This window comes from Triturus cristatus, chromosome 10, assembly GCF_964204655.1.
Source record: "Triturus cristatus chromosome 10, aTriCri1.1, whole genome shotgun sequence".
In the NCBI taxonomy this organism is placed as follows: domain Eukaryota; kingdom Metazoa; phylum Chordata; class Amphibia; order Caudata; family Salamandridae; genus Triturus; species Triturus cristatus.
The window spans coordinates 311,727,417-311,740,783 of NC_140593.1; positions in this window are offsets into that span (position 1 = coordinate 311,727,417).

A 13,367-nucleotide genomic window follows, 5' to 3' on the forward strand; every position below is an offset into this window, starting at 1 on the left:
TTTGTCTGGCAGGGCCGAAAGCCGCAGATGAAGAGGGTCCTCTCCACGCTTGCCCCGGAGGGGGGGGGTCTCGGTATCCCGGACCTTCGTAAGTACTTTCAGGCGGCGCAGCTGCGATATCTGGTGGAGTGGAGCAGGTGGGAGTCCGACAAACACTGGCTTTTTCAAGACCAGGCAGTGGCGGGCCGCACCTTACAAGAGGTTCCATTCTTGCGCCGCGCGCATCGCCCCCCTAACCTGTACGCCTCTTTTGTTACGCGGGTCCCCCTGAGGGTGTGGGATGCAGTCTGCGAGGTTCGGGGCCTTACCACCTTCCCTTCGCCGTTCACACCCATAGTGGGTAACCCGGACTTCTCCCCAGGGATGGAGCCGGGAGCTTTTTCCCATTGGGTGCACGCGGGCTGCAGGGTGCTCTTCCAGATCTATGGACCGGAGGGCGCGATTCCTTTTCAGCAACTTCGGCGGGAATTCGGCCTGACGGAGCTGGACAGATTGCGCTACATGCAGGTTCGGCATTGGGCCCTCCAGCCCCAGGTGCGTGACACCGCTGCTCGTCAAATTACACCGTATGAGAGGTGGTTGGTTACCCGGACCTCCGATGCTAAGCTAATTACCGATTTGTACAAGTTCCTACAACCCCCGCCGTTTCACTATTATAACCCAGGGAGGGAGCGCTGGCACAGAGAATTGGGTAGGACACTCAGCCACAAGGAATGGGACAAAATTGCGTATCGGGCGCAGCACTCTGCTTATCATACGGGCCTTACGGAGACCTTTACTAAGGTGTCCACTTATTGGTACTACACCCCGGAGAGACTGTATGAAATGCATAGACACACTGACAGGGGGTGCTGGCGGGGCTGCGGGCGGGAGGGTACCCTCTCACACATTCTTTGGGATTGCCCCGTGCTGACCGCTTACTGGAAGGAAGTTTTGGACGAGGTGGATAAGCACTTTGAGATAGAGCTGCCGCGCTTTCCGGCGTATGTCTTGCTGGGCCTCCCCAATGACCTAATGTACCCACTGAAGTCCCGCAGGGGTAGGCAGATCGCGATTGCGCTGGGGTCTGCAGTCCAGAACATCCTTATCCACTGGCGCACCACCACGGTTCCCTCCATTACGGGTTGGTTGCATAGGCTCTGGCATGTGCTGGGAATGGAGAAGTTGTCGCTTACGGTGGCGGGGGAGATAGACCAATTTGAAGAGCTGTGGCAACCCTTCCTAGCGCTGCTGTCCACCGAATTCCGGGAGCTCACCTGCCCGAGGTATCTTAGGCTTCTTAGGCTGACGCCACCGGTGATCCCGGCGGACTAGACTAAATGTGAGAGGGGATCCTCCGGGGGGGGAATGCGGGCTTTTTGGGGCGGATAAACCTAGTGCGGAGCCATTGGACGGGGGAGTTGGGGTATTGTTTCTTTTCTTTTCCCTTTATTGGGGGGATGGGGGATGGGGGATGGGGGATGGGGGGGTTTGGATTGTGCTTTGTTGAGTTGCTATTGGCTTTCATTGCTCAGATTTGGGGTGTTGGATATGCACGCGGGGATTCAATAGATTGTATTTTTTGCCTTCATTTACTGTGCTTTTCCTCTGGACCACCGAACTACCCTTCGCCAACCCTCCTGAGTTGCACCTTTTTCTTTTACTGTATTGTATGTAACCCTAACCTCCTATCCCCCTCCCCCATGTTTTGTTTTGTCTTAATAAAAATGCTTTAAACCTAAAACCTGTGTTAAAGTCACGCTTGTTTTTAAAAATTCACGTCTTTGACCTACTTCCGGTGGGCTCCCCACTTCCGCCCTAAGCGCAGTCTAGTGCCAAGAGGGAGGGAGTTAGCAGCTGCTGCACAGCAGAGCTGATTGGTTGGAGGGCGGTAGGGGACGGTACTTTAGTGCGCTGGAGCGAACGCGCAGCGGACGAAGCGAGAGGGGCATTGATAGCCCTCTGGTAGTCCTGCCTCATGTGTCGCGGCAAAAGCAGCGCTTAAGTATCTGTCTGCATATGATAATTGCATTTTAAATTTGTTTAAAACCTGTGTTAAAGTCACGCTTGTTTTTAAAAATTCACGTCTTTGACCTACTTCCGGTGGGCTCCCCACTTCCGCCCTAAGCGCAGTCTAGTGCCAAGAGGGAGGGAGTTAGCAGTTGCTGCACAGCAGAGCTGATTGGTTGGAGGGCGGTAGGGGACGGTACTTTAGTGCGCTGGAGCGAACGCGCAGCGGACGAAGCGAGAGGGGCATTGATAGCCCTCTGGTAGTCCTGCCTCATGTGTCGCGGCAAAAGCAGCGCTTAAGTATCTGTCTGCATATGATAATTGCATTTTAAATTTGTTTAAAACCTGTGTTAAAGTCACGCTTGTTTTTAAAAATTCACGTCTTTGACCTACTTCTGGTGGGCTCCCCACTTCCGCCCTAAGCGCAGTCTAGTGCCAAGAGGGAGGGAGTTAGCAGCTGCTGCACAGCAGAGCTGATTGGTTGGAGGGCGGTAGGGGACGGTACTTTAGTGCGCTGGAGCGAACGTGCAGCGGACGCGCGCAGCGGGCGCGCCGCGGGCGCGCCGAAGGCGCGCCTAAGGCAAGCCCGTCTGCGCCCGTCCGCGCCCTGCCGGGACCAGGGGCCATAAACCCTGGCCAAATGCTGAGGTATTCGTCTGCCGAGTTGATGTCCTTTGCCACATTGGCCTTTCCGTTCAAACCCCATACTCTGTCAATTTTGGGAAAGGAAAACATCTCTAGGACTCCCGCTGTGATTCCCACCTACGCTGACGCTCCCCCAGTCTTCCCTGTATCTAGTTCAGTGAAATCGCCGGGCCTGACAGTGGCTCTCTTGAATACAAGATCTTTAAACAAACACCGTCTTGAAATTTTCACCCTCCTTCAAGATGGCGATATTGATATCTTATCACTGACAGAAACTTGGATGGGGGAGGCATCTGTCCCCGACCTCATTTCCTCCCTGCCAGATGATTTTGATGTCTGTTGGCACAACAGGCAGGATGATAGAAGAGGTGGGGGGGTGGCGACTTTCTTCAAATCTAGTCTAAAGGCCACCAAAATATTATCAGAAAGCCTGGATAAGTCGGAGCTCCTAGGAGTTAAGTTTACGTCTGACTCCTCTTGCTTTGTATTGCTAACAGTTTATCGCCCTCCGGACGCCTCACCAGGGTTCTGCGATCACTTTAGCGAAACCTTATCAGATCTTAGTACACGCTATCAAAGACTCATGGTTGTGGGCGATTTTAATTTCCACTGGGACAGCAATCCACGTGATTCTCAGGCTTGTCAGCTCGATACGACTATGGCTAACTTGGGGTTCCATCAGTTGGTTAATGGCCCTACTCACGTCAAGGGACACACCCTTGATTTGGTTTGGTCTACCAGCCAGCAAGATAGACTTTTAAAATGTCTCCCATGTGTCTGGTCGGATCACTTCCTTATTTCTTGCTGGGTCCCTCTGGGCGGTCCCTCCACCCGCCCACCTCCAGAGTGGAGGAGAGTGCGAAGCTGGCACAAGATCGAGTCGGATAACCTTACTAACTTCCTCCATAGACTCCCCACGTACAGGCCTGAGGAGGGTTATACTAATATTGACCTAATCAGCCAGTCTCTTAGTGATACTCTCCTCCTGGCCATTGACCATCTGGCACCGGTACGCAGGGAAAGAGTCAAGCCTAAAAACAAAGGGGCCCCCTGGTTTAACGAGGCTTTACGAATACATAGACAGAGCCTACGTAAAGTAGAAAGACAGTGGAGAAGAGCCTATAAGGCCTCTGACCTGATCCTCTATAAAGCTGCTTTGGCCCTCTATAAGAGAGCTATTACTTCAAGGAAAGCTGAATATTATGAGGCTCGGATTTCTGAGGCACCTAATAAGCAAAAGGAAACCTTTAAGATCCTAAAAGAACTCAGCAGTAAGGTTGATGTGCCCTCGTCTCAAATACCCTTCGATGTCGACACCCTGCAGTCCTTCTTTTTGCAGAAAGTGATGAATATTTTACTTGAGATCAATAGCCTTCCTGCAACGGATGCTAGTCAAGGACTGGTGTCGTCTCAAACTTCACCAGCCCAATTTCTTGCACAATTCCCGCCGCTGGACTCAGAAGCGCTGGCCTTCTTGATAAACAAGATCAAATCCGGCTCACCGGCCGATCCCTGCCCTCTGAGGATCTTCCTGTTGGCTCGCCCAATCCTGGAAGGACAGATTCTCTTGCTCCTTAACTTCTCCCTAGCCACGGGTCAGGTGCCAAGTAATCTGAAGGAGGCTCGAGTTATCCCTCTATTGAAAAAGCCAGGAGCTGATAAGGCTGATTTGAAAAATTATAGGCCTATTTCACAGCTCCCCTTTCTGGCTAAAGTAATGGAGCAACATGTCCTAAAACACCTTTCTGGCTTTTTGGACACATTTAAGATTCTACATCCTCGTCAGGCAGGTTTTAGAGCATACCATAGTACGGAGTTAGTCATGCTGTCCGTCCTCGACGACCTTAGATTGAATGCTGATAAGAGAGAGCCGAGCGCACTTGTGCTATTGGACCTCTCTGCAGCATTTGATACGGTCAGTCATTCCATCCTGCTGAGCCGTCTGTTGGACCTGGGACTCAGGGGCTCGGCCCTGGACTGGTTAAAATCTTTCCTCTCGGGTCGCTCGCAAAGGGTGCAGCTTGGCGACCGTTCCTCTAAGAAAGGTGTCATTCCATGCGGAGTTCCACAGGGCTCTGCGTTATCCCCGCTGCTCTTCAACATCTATCTGCAATCTTTAGTGGCCGCCTTATCCAATCTTGACTGTCGTGTTTTTAATTATGCTGACGACACACAGCTCATTTTGAGGATTGACAATTCAGCTCAGGCCCAGGAGACGGCTCAAAACATTTTAAGATTCACAACTAGCTGGATGACTGCTAACTCTCTGAAAATTAACCCGGATAAAACGGAGGTCCTCGTCATCCCAACTATTAACAACTCCTGGGGTGGCCTGTTCTGGCCCAAAGAACTTGGGACTCCTCCATGCCCATCCCCAGTTGTGAAAAGCTTGGGAATCAAGATTGATGCAGAACTCTCACTAAGCCATCAAGTCTCCTCTGTGGTGGGCACTTGCTCGGGTATTATGAGGCAATTGAGGAAACTGGCCCCCATTCTGTCCACTTCTACCATGAAAACCATAGTCTCGGCTACTATTCTATCTCGCCTTGACTATGGAAATGCGCTGTACCTAGGTCTCCCGCAGAAACTCACTAACCGGCTCCAGGTGGCACAGAACGATGCTGCTAGGTTAGTCTTTAGCCTTCCTCGAAGGTCTCATGCCTCACCTCTGCTTCTAAAGCTGCACTGGCTGCCCGTTAGACAACGCGCTGAATTCAAGGCCCTTTGTATCGCCCACAAGTCCCTCTATGGTCACGCTCCCAGCTATATTAGGGATCGTTTGGCCAGGTATATTCCGGGACGCCTACTTCGTTCTACAGACGCTTTTCATCTGGTCTGTCCCCGAAGCAACTTGGCGTCCAAGGGCGGGCGAGCTTTCTCGGTGATCTTGCCTCGCCTTTGGAATCAACTGCCGGACGTCGTACGGAAAGAACCAGGCTTACTCCCCTTTCGAAAGATACTGAAAACGCTGCTTTTTAGAGACAGCTTCTAAGTTCCCTATGACCAGGACTGTCTTTATCGGGCTAACTTTGCAAATCTCCTTCTGTCAGCGCTAAGAGACCTGTCGGTATACATGCGCTATATAAATCTCCTTACAAATACAAATACAAGGCTGAGTGGATTGAGACTCCTGATCCTAAATCAACTTACATTCACAACATTTGGCCGCCAGCCTTCAGCCTAAGAACTGGTAGCGTTTCGGATGGAAATCTTGGAACTAGTTGTTGATGCTCTGGGCACTGATATAATCTATGATGAAAACTGAACGGAATAAATGACAAGAAAGTATATGAACATTACACTGCAAAGAAGATAACCTAGGCCCGAGTGGATGAAGAATACATTTAGGGACTTATCAGTAGAAGAAGAAAGAGGGATAAGGATGGCGATTCATGAACTATAGACTATCATTGTCAAAATGAATACAGAAGAATTCTAGACATCCAAAGGGAATCTAATAAGAACTTTGTGTGCAAACTCTTGAGGAGAAGTGGAGAGGTTTTGTTGTTTCATTCCTGCACTAAATCTGAGAACTGAATTACAATGGAAGTTACTGACATGGGTGGAGATATCTGGGCTTTTCTGCTGCAGTTGTCAGGGCCCAATCTTAGTGGTGACACGTGCCTCACAAAAGGCAACACCCAAGAGCCATTATAGGTTACAAGTCTAGAAAGTTGGCATAGGACTGGGCCTTCTTAATTTGTGTTTTATAGGAGGAATAATTTCCAATAGTCCATTAGTAGGTTTCAAACGTGTTGTGTTTATTCATATTCTCATGCATAAAACAAAAAAAGCTGACACGTATTTCGCCCGTTGTGGCCCATCGGCCGAGGGCTTTTCCAAGGCTTAACAGGTACAGAGATATCATAAGAAGATGGGTTGAGGAAAGGTTAGGTGCGGGGACAGTTAAAATGTGAATGAACAATTCGAATAAGGGGGAACAGTGAGGATATGTCGTAATTAAAGTGGTAGTAAGGGGAGGGAGACATGAAAAAGGGAGGGGGAAGAATAGAAGAGAGACGTTGAAGGGTGGGGGATAGAGCACAAGAAAGGAGGAGAAGGGAGGAAAAAGTAATGCACAAGAAGGAAGGGAAAAGTATCACAGGAAATTAATCATGTTTCGTAATTCAACATTTTATCCCGTAATCACGAGACCCAATAATGTAAACAAGTTAGGCATCATCATCATGATCAATTCATGTTCAAGAATTTACAATTAGGCATATGTCTAGGAAAATGTCATAATTCATGGTTATTGAGCACATTCAAAAGTGTACAGGTCATGGAGGGATAAGGACACATAGAAACAAAATAGTGAAGACGGAAAAAGTAGGGATATGTCGTAACGAAGTGGTAGTAAGGAGAGGGAGACAGGAAAGAGGTAGAGAGAAGGGTAGGAAAGAGAAAGGAGGAAAACATAGGAAAAAGTAAGGCACAAGAAAGGAGGGAAAAAATCACAGTAAGTTATTCATGTTTCATAATTCCACATTTCATCCCTTAATCACGAGACCCAATGATGTAGACAGTTTAGGCGTCATCATCATGATCAAATCATCTACGAAAATATACAATTATGCATCTGTGTAGGTCAGAGGATGATGTCATAATCCAAGGTTATTGAGCACATTCAAAAGTGTGCAGGTCTTAGAGGGATAAGGATACATTGAAGCGTAACCATATTATAATGTCTCACTGTAGTCACAAATGGTAACTGACACGGAGAGAACTTCGCAAATTACAAATGTTGGAGTCGAGCAGTAAAAGTCATATTAGCAGCATCACATCCCTGCGATCCAGGATGAAAATTGCAGGTGTTACATGAGAGAGAACATAGGCAAGATAAATAGACATGTACTGAAATAACAGAATCCCAGAGTAATAGATTTAGTAAAGAAAATACATAGAGGTAAACTGCCATGTTGTATGGTATAACGCTTACCAGAGATTCATGACTGATGATCGTGTTCCTAAAGTAAAAAGCACACGCGATATCGCTGTTGTATGAGTAACCATTATTGTAAAGAGTAGCCAAGAGAACATACTGCAGTCACTGTACAATGGTGCAAGTATAAGTGGTGGGGGCATAGGGTAGAAGGAAAAGCCTGCCGTGTCTATTAATAAAGGAAGACATCAAACCAAGGTGTTGAACCGTAACTGATGGGCGGATAGGCGCCAGATAAGAAACATACCCGCCAGGGACTGCGAAGAGGCTCAAGAGCCGCATTAAGCAATTAGCTGGCTCTTGAATCTCTTAGCAGTACGTGTCTAAAGGTGACTTTACTCTGAATGCTTATGCAAGATTGTTGTACGTGTATGTGGACGCGATGGAAGCAAAGGATTGCTATGTGTCTATGCAGTTGCCAACATCAGTAGAGGAGGGTATTAGGTAGCATCACCTACCCCTGACTTATTGCATCACGTGTAGCGTGCTGTTGAGTATTTTTTATGGTAAAGCTCATTTTGAGTACTATTTCTCTAATTATTATGTAGTACTCCCTGAAGTTCCTGTACTAAAATATTTAAACAAGTATGATTATTATAAGAGTAAGACAGGATGTAAAAGTATTTTGTGCCCACAGTAACTCTAGACACAGCATATGACCATATTCTCGCGAGAAATGCGCATGCGTGGGCGTCCGCGCATGCGCATTTGTGAAAAGAAGTTGCCGTCAATGTGGAAGAGGGAGCCCCGGGACGCCGCATCGCAGGTAAGGCATTTTATCTTATTTTTAACATAGTTTAACTTATTTTAAAATGAAGGCGGGCGGCGCATAGTGGGGCTACGCGGAGCACGCGAGTGTGCGTAGATTTGGCCACACTACGCGATGCTCCACGTAGCCCCACTATGCCCACTACGCCCAGGGTTAATTACGAACTGCCTGATTCTTGCATTACGAACTGCCTTATTTTTGCATTACGTACCGCATTATTCTTGCATTAGGACTTGCATTATTCTTGCATTAAGGACTGTCTTATTTCTATGTTACGAACTGCATTACAAACTGCATAGCATTGCATTAGGACTGCATTAGATCATCGCAAACTGCTCATTAATACCGGAAGAACCTACAAGTGAATTGTTGGCTTAATAACCGGCAAAGTGAAATATTACGCATATGTTGGATTTCTATCGTTTGGCCTCATCCTATTCCTTTTTGATAAAGATACCGCTGTTTTTATAAAACCTGTGTGGTGTCCATTTGTGGTGTTATCACTGTGTTACTGGGAGTCTGATTGCAAATACTTTACACATTACCTTGGAGATCAGCCTGGCTGCTCGTGCCAAGCTACCGGGGGTGAGCAGGGACTATCTGAGTGTGTCCCTCCTTTCCCTGACTAGAAGCAAGGGTCCCTATTTGGACTAAGGTACCTACCTCAGCCAACTAGAGACCCCCAGTTCTAACAGATTCATATAAAGGCCTGTATAACGAGTGCATATTAAAGGACGTTCTTATGTTAGCCAGAATTGTAGGACTAACTTTTGTTTTTCTTAAAGGTTTCATTTCTCTTCGTTTGCTCTTAGGTCAGGAGCTAATTAAAGTTTATGCATGTAGAAAGTTTTCTTTTCACCCCTACTGCAGGTGCAGGAATTTAACCTTGTTATTTTAGAATTAAGGAGATACATGGGAGGAACGGAATGCCTTTGAAGAGCTCGGAGAAAGGGACGGGAGGACACCTTCCATGTCTGGTGAAACTTGGGAACCAAGGTCGGCGGACAAGGCTGTGAAATTAATTGGACTTTGTGGAAAGTTACTCAAGAAGGTGTCCACGGAATAATGTACCATGTGACCCGTTAGGGGTGTAACTTTGTCTTTTTGTATTAGGTACAGATTTGTGAGATTTCTGCTTTTGACTGAGGAAGAAGAGCATCTTAGAACGAGCTCTGTGGCTTTACGCTACTTGGCCCATTTGACGTGAGTGCACTTCTTAGGAAGTCAACACGTGCTGACACCCTTTGGGAAATTCTTCTGGGAAATTAGGAAGGGATGCCACTTTAGAAGTAGAGTAGGGACAGATTATCTTGTAATTCGGAAATACATATGAAAAAGGATTTGGATGCAGTGTCTATTCTCAGCTGTGTTCTGATTTTGGAATTTATTGTTCTTTGCCGATTGTGCCGTATGAACTATATTCGTAGATTGGGCTCTGTATTAGTCTTCATGTATCTTTACACCTTGATTTTGAGATGTATCTATATTCTGTTGTTGTTTCTGGCTTTGTAATAATTTAACAAAAATCTGAATTCGGAGTCCGCAATTATTTAGATTGATGGGAGGGGAAAGGTATAATTGGTAAATTGTTTTCTTCCCTCCACACTTCCTAGCAGGCAATAAAGACCATCAGACGGACACCTTTGAATAAAGTTAGGATTGGAAATTGGGCCCCATCACTAGTAAGAAGTGTTACAATTTTTTAGGTAGAACATTTTAGGCCACTTGTAGATACTTTAGTATATACTTCCCTTGTGGGCTTAAAGCAACCCCCCTGCAATCATTTGTTTGTTTCAGTGTCCTTTAAAAATCCTTGATTGCTAGTGGTCAGTACTGCCTCTTTGTCCCTCCTTTTTCTCTTTCATTTCCTCCCATGGAGCAGGGACCAAGTATGGTATCTTTACACTTTGGTTGTTTATCTGTTGTTTGGGGGCTATTTTTTCTTCTTTCCTGCTTGTGTTACACTGTGGGTGCATGTTCACCTTCTGCTCCTGTATTTGACAGCATCTTTCCTCCCACCCTCTCCTTCCCCTGTTGCCTTAATTCAAAGTGAGCTAGAGAAGGGTATCTTGCGTCACAGGCTCACCAGCCACAAGTGCAGGCCTCCGCTTCTCCCCCGACCTCGCCTGTCTCTGTACAACCGGCAGCTGATCTAGTGAAGCCACCTGTTTAAATATTTTTTGGCTGCAGTTGTTCCTGTAGTCTCTCTATGTTGAAGGAAAGTGAAGCCCTGCCCCACAATTCAGATGCATTGCTAGACGCCGCCCTGCCCCGTCTGCTGTGCACCCCGCCTCCTCGCTGCCTGTCTCACACACCACAGGTCTGCTCAATGCACGCTTCCCAGGACACATGCAGCCTTCCTGCCTTAAATGTACTGCTGCTGCCATGGCAGCCTCCAGACGTGGGTGGTCATCCAAGGCACCAGGTAAGGGAACAAACCAAGCTATTTCAGGGGCCACATGTACCTGCGCTGGCTCTCGTTTGCTCCATAACGTTTTGGTGTGTGCAGCAAACATGCAATTATTGCCGCCATCACTTTCTCTGATGCCCTCCTCAGCTGACTTCTTTCCAGACCTTTCTTTTTAGAGTGGGGGGGTGGCTGAATAGTTGAATAGACCAAGGAAATTGCTTTGCCCATACTCAGTTGACATTTATTTCTTCTGTATTGAGTGCATTTTCTTTAAATCCCCGGGTGCTGGTGTGAATAGTCTTTATTCAACTCCTTTTATCGGAATAACAAAACACCGTTCTTTTAAACTACGCCAGATTCAATTAGCTCCAAAAGCACACAATATATAAAAATATCTTAATGAATTGAGTGGTATGATAGGTTGTCATATTACACCACTCAGTCTTATTAGTAGAATTAAACACTTCTCCTGCATCAAAATTCGCAGGTTTAACTCCCCAGTAGTTCTCATTCTAAGTCGGTTTCCACACCGCAGTGAAACCGTGCCTCAAGTTTATCACCAGGTTTGGTCTAGGGTTTTCTATTTGGGAAGTCAATTAGTTCAGCAGCGCATTGGACAGGATCAGGGCCGGCTCTAGGGCGGTGCGATCGGTGCCACCGCACCGGGCGTTGACTTGGGGTGGGGGGCGTCATTTTTGAAAATGTATGTTAACATTTTAGAAGCACCTGCTGCCGTGTTCCTGGCCTCCAGCAATTTTCAGACATCAATTAAAATGTCAAGATAACTCTGGTGATTAATCCTCTTTCTCGAAAGAGACCGACGGTTTGTCTTGGGGAAGTTTTGACTCATACTAAGGTAGTTCAGAGGGTTAAAATGCCTGCTGCGAAGAACGTGTATTATGCAGATAACAAAGCGCAGTTGATTATAAGACAAAATCCTCATATAGAACATTGAGCTACTAATTGTCATCAAAGAGCTGCATGCAATCTGTAAGGTATATATTAGAGGTACATGTTTTTTGCCCAGTCTTTTATCATCCTAAGCTTGTGAAAAGGGTTCATTTGGGTAGAAAACAATTTTTATTATTAAAGAGAACCCCTAACAATAATGTTACGTTTTAAATTCTGAATGTGTGCTTTTCCAGAATAAGGACTCAACATTATTGCCTACCAGTATAGATGACATGTCACTCCTACACTACACCTTGTAGTCCTGTCTGATGTAACGTTTCCTATACACTTATTTACACATGTATGATTGTGCAATGTGTATGTGATGTAAAGTGCTGTGACGCCTTACACTGGTATGAGTGGCACTATAAAACTAAATGAATCTGAGAGACCGTGGTTATGGAGACTTGATGGGGACTGGTAAAGGGTGCTAGTGAGGGAATCCATGGCAGAGGTGGTCATTGGGGGGCGCCAATAGACATTATCGCACAGGGCACCACCAGCGCTAAAGCCAGCCCTGGACAGGATAGACATTGGCACTCGTATGAATCCAAGCCCCGCCCATCCTACGCTCCCTCGATCTCTTTACCCATTCTTGGCAAACATAGCAGAAGAATCAGGTGTTCAGTATAAGCTATCTAAACAACTTAAAATGTAATCATGCTTTCTTAGTGGACATAAATATTTATGTTTTAAAAAATGCGCTGACTAGTTTTTCCATGCTTTTACTCTTAAGGTTACAGGCATGCATAAGTTGCGTGAGCGGTAATCTTACCCAGGAAAGGTGTCTGTTGAACTTTTTGCTTTGGGAATTTTTGAAGAACACTGGCTGAGCTGAAAGCCTTGCTTCTTAAAGTGGCTAGTGTACTGATCACACACAAGCACTTCACAATATCTTGGTGCTCGTTCAGATAAAACCCTTAAAACTGGGAGATGAGGAGGGAAAACTCGGTTTGTAAGGCAAGACTGCTTGTAGTTCTAAATCAAGGACTGTTAATCAGTGGTGTAACAAAAGCCCCCGTGGTGTTGGGGTTCCCCGAGATCCAGGGGCACCGGCGTAGCTAGAGCTTGTGGCGCCCAGGGCTATCCCTCAGATTGCCGCCCCTTGGAGGGGGGGTTGCTGGGGAAAAAGGACGGCAAGCACTTGAAAGAGGACCAAGACATGTAGTATCGCCGCTAATAGTTACCTCGATCATGCAAGTTACATGCACATACATGACACAGTCCAAGGCTACACAGTTAAATACACCGGTGACTGGCAGTACAAAAGAGAACACACAGACTGCATGATCTATCTGGGGACTCAGAAAAAACGCATGTGACATCCATCAGAGAGCTGTGTGAACAATTACCTGGTAATCCCCTCAGCACAATGCAAACATGCACATACATGACACTGTTCAGGGATCCATCATCTACAGCTGACATTAAGTGACCATTCATCATGGTCCCCCCATTAAAGCAGTGCATTTTGTAATCTGCATGGTACATGTTCTTTGCAGCAGGCACATTAACCCTCTGTGCTACCTTTCAAGGAGTCAACCCTTCCACTAGACAAAACTCGGATCTCTCTCTAGGAAGAACAATAATCACTGAAGTTATCATGACATTTTTATTGTTCCTGAAAATTGCTGGAGGCCAGGAAGGAGGCAGCAAGTTTT